Here is a 13,372-nt window from a genome sequence, read left to right on the forward strand (position 1 = left end):
CACCACGCTACAGCCTCCTTTGAGGTATCTGTAGAGAGCAATAAGGTCGCCCTTGAGCCTCCTTTTCTCCAGGCTGAACAAGCCCAGCTCCCTCAGCCGCTCCTCGTTTTTTTTTTTTTTATTATTATTATTTTTATTTATTTGTTTGTTTGTTTTTATTTCAGAGCCATAAGCTATGGTATTTGAAAATCAGATACCCTCTGTGCTTACTTATGCAGTTGACATTCCAGTAGAGAGTGTCGTAACCTTTTCTGGATTAAATTTTAGTGGTTTTTTGTTTGTTTGTTTGTTTGTTTGTTTCCAAAAGAGAAGTGTTACCTTCCTGCCTTCTATTTTTTCTCTTTAGCTGGTAAGGGGCTAAGTACTCAAGATAACTTTGAGAGCAACAAGGTCTTAATCATTTTTTTTGGCTGATAAACAGAATGACTGTAAAAAACTCTATATAGAGAAAAATGCCGTTGATATTGAATTGGTTTTAAGACTGCTCTAACAACACTGACTTCTCTGGAGTTAGTCCAGAGCTTAATGCTAGCACAAGCACCTTCTAAGTTAAGTCCAATAACTCTCATATCATGAGTGTTTCATTTGGAAGAAGAACCAAGTTATAGTTTTATTTTAAATGGTGTTGACTCTGCAGATTCTATGCCAGAAGCTGTAAAAGGAACTGAGTCCAATTATGCAATTTTTTAGATAGGAATTATTACTTTTGGATTATTTTCTTTAAGAAAAAAGAAAAAGCAAAACAAACAAAAATAACACAGCATTTTCTCTTTATGCAAGAGATCTTAAGGTTGACAGGAGTTTGGCAAACCACTGGACCTACCTACACATTGCTTAGATGTAACCACAGTAGGCATTTTAGTTCCAGTGCAAAACTACCATAAGACGAATCAATTGTGTTGTGGTGTAGGTACTCTTCTGTATAGTTAAAAGATTTCTTCAAAGTTAATTTAAGGTGGGGAGATCAAATAGTTCTAGTAAGTCTACATGCAAAACAAAGCTTGGTGTAGTTCTGGGCTGAAAATTGGCCTTGTAAAATTGACATTGTGGAATCACCTGTTTTGCTGTTTATCAGTAAAAAAATGTTGGTACATTTGTTCATCAAATGTTTTGATTTTTCAAATGAGAACTGGGATGACTTAAGTCAAATCTTGATGTTTCTATATTTCGTCTATGTGATCACTTATAAAATTCCTACAGTGAAAATTTTGGTTAAACTCTTATACTAGAATCTCTATTTGAGCCATGGATGTTAGGTCCTGTAACACTAGATGTACAAGAAAATAGGTCCACTGAGTACAAAGGTACTGTTCTAAGGCTTTAATTCAAAACAGAGGCAGCATTAAAGGGGGGTCTAACTATACGTTTTTAACTTTCATGTACAAGTATAAAAATACAAGCACTAGAAATATGAAAGCTTGTTTGTTCTGCATTCTTCATCTACTCTCTCATATTACCAGACTATTTTTTGCAATAGATATTGTAACTATAGCAACATTCTTTAATGGATAAATAGCATATTTGCAACTGGGCTGAGATGGCTTTTGAAGAATAGTTTGTCAATTTACCTTTTCCATATAGAAACATATATGCATGTGTTGTAGGGGAAAATTTCAGGACTTGAAGTTATTATGTACCTTTTTATGTCCATAATAAGAATATCTTGTTTTCAGTGTTCACAACTATATTTCTCTGATATTATAAAAAGCGTGTACTTTACTATGAGGAAGGAGAAGCAGAAAAAAAATCAACCTTCTTTATTGAGTCTTCATCTACAAAATGCATTTGTCCTATATTTTGTCCTATTTGAAAGTCACTTTTTTTTGCCAGCTTAACTGAATATGAAACAGTTTTAAATGCACATTTTTATTAGCTACTTAAATAACACAGATAATAATTGTTAAAATATTTACTTTCTGCAGATTATGCAAACTAAGTGACTGCTTTTGTTGCCATTGAAGTTAATGGGAGTTTTGCCACAGATACCAGTGGGAACAGGATCTGGCCTTCAGGAACTCAAAAATATTATCAAAGTAAATATGTGTTCTTCTTTTTCAAATAAAACCGTGATTAAGCTACAGTTGTTTCTGTGCTGATAGCAGTCTTCAGAGGAAATTTTTTTCAAGTGGTTGGTGCTGCATGAATCTAAAAACATCTGGGGTGCAAATTCTGTAGCACTTTTTAATGGATGGACTGATACCACAGTAGTAAGGGATTTCATTGCACAGCCATGGGACAGCAGTCTCAGACCAACCTGCTGCAGAATCTGAAAGAAGGTAGAGAATATTCTTTTCAGGGATGACAGACATCATGCTGCCCCTAATAGTACTTAGATTAAAGACAATTAGTACAGAATAGTCTGCTATAGTACTAAATTATTATGTCCTAGGGGATGCATACAATTCACTAGGGGTTAGTCTTGTCACATCACCTATAATTAGTTTTCCAAAGTTGTCTTACTACTAAGTGGTGCCTCTGGCGATTAGGGGTATGGTGGTAAATAAAATGCTGGGTGATCCTATCCCTGTTGTTTCAAGCTGGGCAGTGAAAAGTTCAAAGATCTTAAAAAGAGATTTTTATTTACCCTTAACCACCATCAGTGAGAATATTGTATCAGATACTGAATCTAACCTACACTATGCCATTTTCCATTAGAGATATTTCCAGATGTAACATGGAAGATGTGAATATGGACTTTTGACTGTAAATATCAAAATTTCTGTTTTCAGCTAAAGGAATATAATTTGGTTGCAATGAAAAGCTTTCTTCATGTACATGTATATCGTATCCCACACTTGTCAATGTGTTTTATGACCATCAAGTTTCCATGGAAGATGGATGAGGCTGCCCTGAAAGTGCCCATGTTTAATCAGTCTGGCTATGACAAATTGTACCTCGGATTCTTCTGCAGACATGTTACATACAGCATGACAAAATATTAGCCAATTTCTGTCACTGTAGGCAGTGTTACAAAGCCTGTAATTAGGAAATCCAGTGCAATGCCAACAACTTCTAACTCAGTCTGGGAGGTAGGATAGTAGCATTGGCTTTGTGAGGAGCCAGTGCTCGGTCAGGCCAGTCAGGAGAACAGGTATGAGTTTGTGCTGAGTCAGTATATTCCCAGAGAAAATTAAAGCAGACGTTTTCATTTTTCTCTTAGGCAGGTTCTGAGTCACAAAGAACCTACTCGTCTATTTCATCTATTGTGTATCATATTGCTTGGAGGAGGATGAAAAGAAAAGAGGAAGATGAGAGGTAATTTGGAAGGGAGGAACCATATCAAAATATTTCCTCCACAAGTTTAACATATAACCCATTTCTTTGTGCTACTTTAATTGACTTAATTTCTTAAAAGGTGTTAAGATATAAGAAAACGCTTTTGTGAAGAAAAACTTACTGGTAGCGGAAGTGTCAGTAGGCTGTTGTGGCAATCTTATGGATAAAAAACCTCCAATTGGATCCTCAGTTGAGTTAGCCATCCCTCACCCATACAGAGAGGGACTAGACTTCACATATGCAGAGCAGATGTTGTGAAGAAGGAAAGAATCTGTTCTTTGTGTCCACAGAAGTTTGGGGGAAAAGGTATAGCCTAAAAATAAAAGAATTAGTGTATGTGATACTCATTAACACATGATATGCCTGATATTGACAAGATGATATTCTTTGATAGAATTTCTAGTCTAGCTGGTACAGATAACTGAATTGTCATAATATAATTTATCTCGTTTCTTGGGAGTTCAATTTAGTAATGCACAATATTCTGATTAAAAATTAGCACTTTGCAAAATATGTATATATGAAATGAGTGAACAAAACAGCTGGGATCATAGGACATAGGGAGAAAACATTAATGAGGATTAATGAGAATTGCTTGTCTCTGACTGGTCAATTTTCAGCATAGATTCTCTGTTAAAAAATTTATGAATGACTTGGAATCAACAAATTAAATGGCAGAAAAAAGAAAAACAAAAAAGAAAAAAAAAAGGTGGAATAATGGCTGATTAAACACTTCCGTACAACAGGTTATACAGGTACAGAACAACCTGGATTGCTTATGAGGTGGACACAGAAAAGCAGTGAGGACTTCAATACTGTTCAAAGACTATAGAACGACAAAGGGGCTAAGATCTTCCCTCTTCTTTGCCCTTATATTCATAAAGTTAGAAAGGACTCCAAGATGCAGTCATTATTCTTAGTCCTACAGAAGGAAGATCTGTATGTTAGGTGATACTTGGCAGATGTAATGGAATAATGGAATCTTCCTAGGAAAAGTGTACCTGTCTTTCATGATCTTCCTGTTTACAAATTCGCATATATGCATCACAGTGTTATAGTTACAGGTGTGCTTTTCTGCATTCAAGATACATGTTCGCAGCTCTGTGGTCCACCTTGTCATCCCTCTTTGCATTCAGAGGGCCATCCCTTTGAAGAGACACACAGATATTTTCCTATACCCTTCCTTTCTCACTTAGCAGATCCATCTCACATAATGGAGCCACATAGAGATTTTTAAAGATTCCCCCTGCTTTTGGCTCAGACAATACCTTCAGTATCCCTGGAAACAGGGTACAGAAACCCAGTCTTTCCCAGGGAAGCCCAGGTTTTCTGTGCCTTATCTCAAATAAGGAGCCACAGTGTAAAGTATTTGGGTTCCCTTGGAGGCAGAAGATTACTACAGTTTTAAGATTTACAAGGGACAGGAGAAAGTGGGACTGACACATGCTTCCATCCAGTCAGAGCTGTCAAGTATCCTCAGGTATCCAAGGAAGCTGACAGTAGTTTAAAGTATCAATCACAAAAAATGAAAAGCCTTTATACATAAATGTGTTTATAAACTTCTATATATGCATGTATAGATGCATCTCTATATGAATGTATGTAAATATGTATGCATGTATTTATCATATATATTATTTAGTAGGTCCATTTTCTTAGGTTGGTTTGGTTTCCTTTGTATTTTGGTATTCTTTCTGTAAAGCTTTTATTGTGATTGTATACACAGGATAGTAATGGTTAGTGAGTCTTGAAGATTATAAAAGGGGAGAGCTTTTAAGGGATAAGAAACCCGTCATAAGGATGCTTTAAATTATTGTTGATCACAGGAAATTTAAGATGATCTCTTTATTTACATTAACCAAAAGTGAAAATACAGTGCTCTATAAAATGTGGAAAAAAATAATAAAGGAGAGAACAGAGTTGGGATGTCTGCATGACAGGAAAATCATGAATAGCAGAGTGTGAGGGGGTGGGGAGAAACAGAGGAGTTATGTCTGTTTTTCTTACTTAAATACCTGTGAAATAATCCAAATTAGAATTAAGGAGCTACTTCTCATATACATGATTTTCCATTATGATAAAAAATCTCTTTCTTTTGTTGAAAAAATGATGTGCTTTTTCAGGGAACATAATATGAGGGTGGTTATTAAGCATTCCAGTTCCCCTTCAGCATGCAGTTATATACATTGATTATTCTTGCTAGTTTTACTAGTAGTGATGTACATAAAACCCCATATATCACCCAGAAATGCTACCCTGAAAAATGTTTTTATTACCGGCACACTGGAGAATATTCAGTGAATTTGCTTACACCTGCTCTCTTCAGTGTTGCCATCCTTTTAAGGATTTTAAAATCTGTTAATATGAATCTTTTGGTCAAAGAGCAAGTGCAATTCTGGTCTTCATAAACAATCTGGACAAACAGCAAAAAACGGGCCTGAAAAAAAGAGAACGGGACTCAAAGACATAATCAGTCTGGGAACCTTGCATATGCTCAGTGAATTTATTTATACATTTATTTAACAAATGGTTTTGAATACTCCCTTCCTTCCTTCCTTCCTTCCTTCCTTCCTTCCTTCCTTCCTTCCTTCCTTCCTTCCTTCCTTCCTTCCTTCCTTCCTTCCAATTTTTTTTATTTCTCTCTCTCTTTCTCTCTTGCTTTCTCTCTTTCTTTATTGTTGTTTTGTCCCTTTCTTGCTTTTTTGTCTCTCTTTGTCTTCCTCTACTTCTCTCTTTCTTTTTCTGTCTTTTACTGTCTCCATCTCTGTCTCTGTCTTTCTGTCTTCCTTTCTCTCTTTCTCCTATTCTCTCTTTCTCCAGAACTGACAAGCAAGCCCAATCTGTAGCATGTTAATTGTCATGCGGGCACTGCAATCTCTTCCCCGTTTTTCCTCCCTGTCCCTGCCATAGCTTGGTACTCCCGGCAGCCTGGTGCTACATGAATAGCTTGGCCTATGGGGACCTTTCTGTCTGGGACAGTACCATTCTGTCCAGACAGGGAGAGACAGGGGTTTTTGTTCTCTAGAAAAAAAAAAAAGAAAAAAGAAAAAAAAAAAGGAAAAAAAAAGAGTAAAAAAAAAAAAAAGACCTTAATGCAGCCCTTCACTTAGGATTCCAGCTCAGGAATTCTAATTCGAGCTGCATGCTGCAAAGGGGCTTGAGGCAGCAATTATTCCAGACGTAAATCATCATTCAATAGCTTCATGTTCACACACGAGTTCTGTACAGGTTTTTTTTTCTTTTTTTTTCTTTTTTTTTTTTCTTCCATATAGTGCACTGTACTTCTTGCTTGCAAATAATAATCTAACACCACGGTTGTGAGGAGAGAACAGAATAAAATACTTTGCTTAAAAATAATTGATTTGAGAAACAGCTTTTAGGAATTATGAACAGCACAGCTGTTGGTAATAGTAATTATTCATATATTGAATTAATTCATATGTGTTTTACCTCTATAGAAGTACATTTTATTCACCCGCTGTTTCTTTTCTCCAGGAACATTCCCATCAGCAGTTTTACAGCTATTTTATGTCCATTTCCACTAGAATAGTTTTGTTTTATAGGAAGCTTGTTTGTTAAAACTAATTGTCAAAGCATGTACCCTAATTTCTGGAAAGCAAGACCCAGAGGTGGGTTAGAAATTTGTGGTTTGCCCAAGAAGAGGTTAACACAGAACTTGCCTTAAAATCTCTGCTTTTTTGCAAGGCTGGATCCAGATGTCCTAGCTCAGCATCTTTATTATTATTATTTCTTAAGCACCTATACTTTATTCTGTCTATATAAAATGGACTCTAAGAGCTTTATCACCTGGATATTTTGCTTAATCAAAATGTTAAAGTTGCAGGTTTTTGTAACCAAGGAGGGTTAATTTCTTGAATTAAAATATTTAATCTCCATAATTATCATACATATATCCTTGACGTATTGCATGGTCTTCATTTGCCTATAATCAAATATCTATAAAACTAAAAATAAATCCTGTGCTAAGCATTTCTGTCAACCACATTTCACAGATTAAAATCCAAAAAGCAGATAATTCTTGTGTTACTACTTATTAAACTGAAAAAGATCACTGCACATTGAAGAGTCCACTGGTGTGTGTGTATATATATATGTATATATATAATAACAGAAATAACAGGTTTCTCTGAATAGCAATGCAATGCACCGCACATCTGAGAGAAAACTGTGGCTGATAAACATAGTTAGCTCACTATAAAAGCATAGTCAGGAAGGCAAACATATTTTTCATCCTCATGCAGACAGTATTTTATTAGTTAAATTGGGCTAGGCATTTTTGGAGCAGGAGGTGGTTGTCCCATATCCCATGGCCCTTCTTCCCTCTCCTAGTGGAGGGAAGTAGCGGAGCTGACCTGCAGCCCATTCCCACCTGTCCCTTCTATCTAAGGCTGCACCCAGCTCTCTGTTTAAGTGCTGCCTTTTCAAACACCCTCTGCTTCCCTACTGGCTGGCCAACACATTTTATTAGAGCTAAGACTACACATGGAAGCTGCAAAAATACCAACTCTTTACCTGATGGTCCAGCCAGCACTGGAGTTCGGTGAAGGCAGCGTATGAAATCTGTGAGAATCTTGGCCTTAAATGACATGCCAGAGGTCACAGAGACAGTCTGTGACAGAATAACAAGGGACATATAGATCTTCAGAGGTGTATGACACCTTAGTTATGGGGCAGCCCTCCTTTCCACAGAGACAATGAGTTTATTTTACCCAAAACGTTTAGCACCAAGAATAATTGTCTGCAGTGGTGCCTCATTGCAGCCTGTCTTTTCTTCACTCTTTGTCACTGTAGATGCTGTTCTGCCTTTGACTTGTTTTAACAACTTGTATGCAGGAAAGTGATTGTTGCTGTCCTTGACTGCCTCGCTGCACTGACTGCTGGCTCCATGCACACTCAAGTATGGTCTGCAATAAACTGTGTCACACACCACTGCCAGCTGTGAGGTGAAATTCTCACCCACACCGTGCCACAAATCTATTAATGAGATTACCAGTAAACTGAGTGGCTTTCTCTCTCTCTCTCTTTTTTTTTTTTTTTTTTTTTTTTTTCATGTTCAAGGAGATGTGTTGTGCAGAGAGTAAAATGCAGGACAGACAGGCAGCATGTAGTCCAGCAGTTCCCCATGGGAAGAGAGTGGAAAAGTGAAACAGTTTAGAAAATCAAGCATGTGCACTACTACATACACTAATGATATTCCATAAATAAAGTTGGGAATATTGTCAGATAAATGTGCTGTTACCCACCTCTGTCCCCTCTTTCCCTAGTAAATCTGTTAGTGATTCTTGTAACTTCTAGGTTCCATGAGGGATGCCGACCATGATCCCCATAGTCACAAAGGAAAAAAACTGAATCAGCTGAGTTAGGAAGAGTTCTTTGGCTGACTTACATCACAGAACCACAGAATGGTTGAGGCTGTAAGGTACCTCTGGAGGGCATCTGGTCCAAACCTTGCTTAAGCAGGACCACCCAAGAGCAGGTTTCCCAGGACCATGTTCAGGTGACATTTGAAGATCTCCAAGGAGGGAGACCCCACAGCCTCTCTGAACAACACTCATAACCTCTCTGGGCAACCTGTTTGTGTGCTCAGTCACCCCCCACAGTAACAAAGTGTTTCCTGGTATTCAAATGGAATTTCCTGTGTTTTATCTTGTGCCCATTACCACTTGTCCTGTCACTGGACACCACTGAAGAGAGCCTGGCTCCATCCCCTTTGCACTCTTCCTTCAGGTATTTATTGATAAGATTTACTGATATTTATCAGTAAATTTTACTGATTTTACTGGTATTTATCATTTATTTATTATATTTACTGATGAGATTCTCCCTGAGTCTTCTCCTCCAGGCTAAACAGTCCCAGCTGTCTCAGCCTTTCCTTATAGGAGAGTCACTCCCATCCCTTCATCATCTTTATGGCCCCTTGGACTCTCTCCAGTAGCTCCACAGACTTTGTTTGCCTAGTGTATAGAAAAGGAGGGTAAGAGGCAACCTCATTTCTCTCTCCAATTTCCTGAGGAGGAAAGGGGGTGCCACTCTCTTCTCCCTGGTAACTGATGACAGGGAGTACAGGAATGGCATAAAGCTGTGTCGGGGGGGTTCAGACTAGATATTAGGAGAAATTTATTTACTGTGAGGGTAGTCAAACACTGGAACAGGCTTCCTAGAGAGGTGGTTGAGGCCCCATGCCTGTTAATATTCAAGAGGCATTTGGAAAATGCCCTTAATAATATGCTTTAATTTTTGGTTAGCCCTGAAGTAGTCAGGCAATTGCATATGATGATATTTGAAGCTCCATTCCAACTGACCCAGTATTCCAGGTGTGGCTTCACCAGTGCTGAATAGAGGGGAAAGATCACCCTCTTTGACCTACTGGCAACAAACCTCCTAATGTAGCCCAGGAGGTTGTTGACCTTCTGTACAGCAAGAGCACATTGTTGGCTCATGTTCACCTTGGTGTCTGCAAGGATGAACACACAGGTCTTTTTCTGGAAAGCTGCTTTCCAGCTGGGTGGCCCCCACCATGTCCTGGTGCCTGGAGTTAATTCTCCCCAAGTGCAGGACTTCACACTTCTTTAACTTCATGATGTTCCTGCCAGCCCATTTGTCCAGCCTGTTGAGGTTCCTCTGGATGAGGAATAATCCTCTGGTGAATCAACCACTCCCCCCAGCTTTGTGTCATCAGGGAATTTTCTGAGGGTACATGGCTCAACCATCAAGATCATTAATGAAGATGTTAAACAGGACTAGACCCACTGTCAGCCCCTGGAGTACTCTGCTCCTTACTGGCTTCCAAACATTACTGTTGTGATTGCACTCTTGACTCCTGACCAATATATTGTGCAACAGTTATGCACATTCCTATGTGAACAGAGTCTACCTGAGTTTTGATGTACTCTTTGCACACCATAGCAGTGTATAAACAGTTGTGAGGATGCAGTGCAACGTGGACCTAAAGAATACTACACTCCAAATCCCTCCTCTGATTCCCTTATTTCCCTCTCCACAACAATCTCAGGCACCCTCACTTTATATTGGAATTGGCTGGAGTGAATTCCAGCTGTCTGCTTTCCTTTTGTGCCTCTGGCACTGTAAAACCTCCCTGTTCCTTTTCTTTCTGTAATAGGAAGGTCTTTCACCTGACCCTGCAAAGCATCTAGTCCTTTTCCTGCCATTTCTGACCCTATCCTCTTCCTGCTGGAGAAAACAGCAGAAAGCTAATTCAAAAAGCTTGGTGGTAAGCAAGGTCCCATAAAACTTTGCAAGTAGTTGAAAGGAAATTGCAGTCTTTGAGGAAATGGCCTGGATGCTGGTTTATTCTCTTCTTTTTTGACTTTTACTTCAGGAAAAATGCACCAATGAGGAAGATGGTAACAATAATGGCATAACAAGAACTAGAATAACCTTCCTTTTACCTGTAAGAGAGTATTTGCATATTCTCAAATTACTATCTTTAATTCTTCCTCCAGTTGATCTTACTATTTCTTGTGCTGCTCATGATTGTAGTAATGTTCTGCTGGTACAAATGTAAAGCTGGTTTTCAGAAATAGCCAGAAAGGGCAACAAATTTCATGGCCAACTTTACAAACTTCTTTCTCTCTAAACAGCCAAAGTCCAAATTTTCCCTTGAAAGCTCCTATACATTCTAAATGAGGAAAATTCAGAGTGCTATTTTAATTTAATATTAAATAACCATTCTAGGTCTAATAACTACAAGTTCCTTTCAGGATCCTGCAAATCTGTTTTTCATTTGTCTTTTGATTGGAAAAATAAATAACTGTGATCTGTGGGAGTTCAGAGTAATTCTGGGTCATTTGTTCTAAAATCAACATGTCTTGTTTCAATTTTGCTTTAAATTATGGTTTTAAGAACTAAGTTTACACCAGCAGATATTTTAGTACAAGTTTGGTTGAAAACTAGCCCAGAGACATGAATTTTCATATACAACTGCAATGCAGACCCTGTAACTCTTTTCCATTCTGAAGTCCTATCTTCTGGAGAAGACATACATGTATTCACACCTGTAAGCTTTTCACTGCCAGCTGCAGTACCTCTTCCTAACATCAATTGAAAGTAACCAGTAGCACAAGAGGTTACTGACTAGTCTTACCACATTCTGCAAAGTATTGTCTGATGGCTATGGGCCAGTTTCAGTGCAACATCTGCAGATGTTGCTTCACCCCTGTAACATGTTCACCTAATCCTGCTACATGGCAGTCTGAAGAATGTTAAAACTTGAGTTTTATTTGGCTACCATTTACTACATTTCTCCATCTACCAGAGTCACATAGTGCCACAACAGTGTTTTCTTTCATCAAATAAAAATGCCTGCTACATGCCTATTTCCAACTGCAATTAGCAACTCTTTAACAACAAATTATGGAATACATATTAAGAGTTCAAACAGCATTCATATCCCATGCTCACAAAAAAAAAAATAAAAAAAATCTTTCTATTTATTTCTTTGAAATAAACTCTATACTCCAGAAGCTAGACATTTCAATCAAACCTGTCAAAAAACTTACAATAAATAATCAAGAAAAACAGCAAATTTTAACAAAACATGCAACATTCCTACTAGCCAGTAATTCCATAAAGGTGTTGCTATCACACTTATTACTGTAATTTTGTTATTAGAAATTACGATCTGATCTCTACAACTGTGTGCACTTTATATTTTGAAATATTTGGCCAGTTCAGTATGGGAAATTATCATTCTTGGCTTTTATTCTGACACAAAGAAAGTGATTAATAAATCTTACTTATTTTTTTTTTCCTGTAGAAAGCAAAATGTTAAATTTAAAGAAGCAGTGGACATGATGACTGCTTTAAGACCAGGACAGTTGTCTGTTTTTAATTAGAAAAAAAAATCTCTCTTTTTCCCTACCCCAATGAAATTTGCATATTAAAGCATATTAAATAAGGTTTATATTTATTCTTTATGTCTATGACGTGAGGGAGAGGGCAGTTATTGTTCAGCATTGACATCAGCCTTAAGACTACAGACTACAGTCCTTTACAATAGAATTAGACTTTCGTGTTGCATAATGAGATTCATTATAATTGACATGCATAATTCCAATCATGTTCTGTGTTGATTCAGCCTTTGTTGTCAAGACAGCCTGTTATTACATACTGAACTAACCTTACTCACATAAAAAATTAAAACAAAACATCTTCAAAGGTTGTTGGTTTGGGGTTTTCTTTCTCTTACATGAATGCAAGGTACCCCTTCTCTCACCACCCCCACTTCCCCTGCAGCATTTTCTCAGCGAAGCCAGAAAATCCAATGTGTGGTAGCAAATAGTCTTTCCTCAGTAAGAAAAACTATTGTCAAAAGATGATCCCACAGGACAGTTTTATGAATGTTCTCTCTACATTATAGTGTAGGAAACAACACCATAATAAATATATAAATTAATAAAGGCAGAAATTGGTTTCCAGTATTCCCAGAGTTGAGAAGCATGGCAATTAGTTAAGACTATCAAGGCTGTTAATGTTCATAAAGAGCCAGTCAAGGTCACTCAGGGGTACTAATTCACTGAAATATGGTAAAATCAGAAGACTTGACCTTTTCAGCTTCTCTGTGTTTTTTTTTTTTTGTTTGTTTGTTTGTTTGTTTTTTTGAGGAGAAATAATGAAAAATTGGCCACAAAATAAGACAATTTTTTGCTACTTGCTTATTTGAAATTATATTGGTGCAAAATGATATTTTGCACTAGTTTATCTTGGACAGTTTCTCACAAGTAAAATTAACAATTGATACTAGATGTACAAAGGGAACTGAAATGCCCAAATGGACATTTCACAGGATCACAGCATCACAGAATGGCTGAGTTCAGAAGGCACCTCTGGAGGTCACCTGCAACAAACCCCTACTCCAGCAGGACCACCCAAAGCAGGCTGCCCAGGATCGTTTCCAGGTGGCTTTTGAAGATCTCCAAGGAGGAGATCCTACAGCCTCTCTGGGCAACCTGTGTCTGCACTCAGTCATCCACACAATAATGAAGTGTTTCCTAGGGAACCCCTGTTCAGAGGCAACCTCCCATATTTACACGTAAGTTTGTCTCCATTGCCTCTT

General features: G+C 37.7%; 1 long non-coding RNA gene across 1 annotated transcript; it reads right to left on the minus strand.

Moving 5' to 3' along the window:
• Window positions 1–1,950: 1,950 nt before the first annotated feature.
• On the minus strand, window positions 1,951–7,877 carry LOC140001475 (uncharacterized). The gene is made up of 3 exons (XR_011806709.1): window positions 7,810–7,877; window positions 3,398–3,589; window positions 1,951–2,266 (listed from the first exon to the last, which is right to left on the minus strand). It is a non-coding gene; the product is annotated as an uncharacterized lncRNA (long non-coding RNA).
• Between the last annotated feature and the right edge of the window lie 5,495 nt (window positions 7,878–13,372).

This window comes from Anas platyrhynchos, chromosome 1 (genome assembly GCF_047663525.1).
Source record: "Anas platyrhynchos isolate ZD024472 breed Pekin duck chromosome 1, IASCAAS_PekinDuck_T2T, whole genome shotgun sequence".
NCBI lineage: Eukaryota > Metazoa > Chordata > Aves > Anseriformes > Anatidae > Anas > Anas platyrhynchos.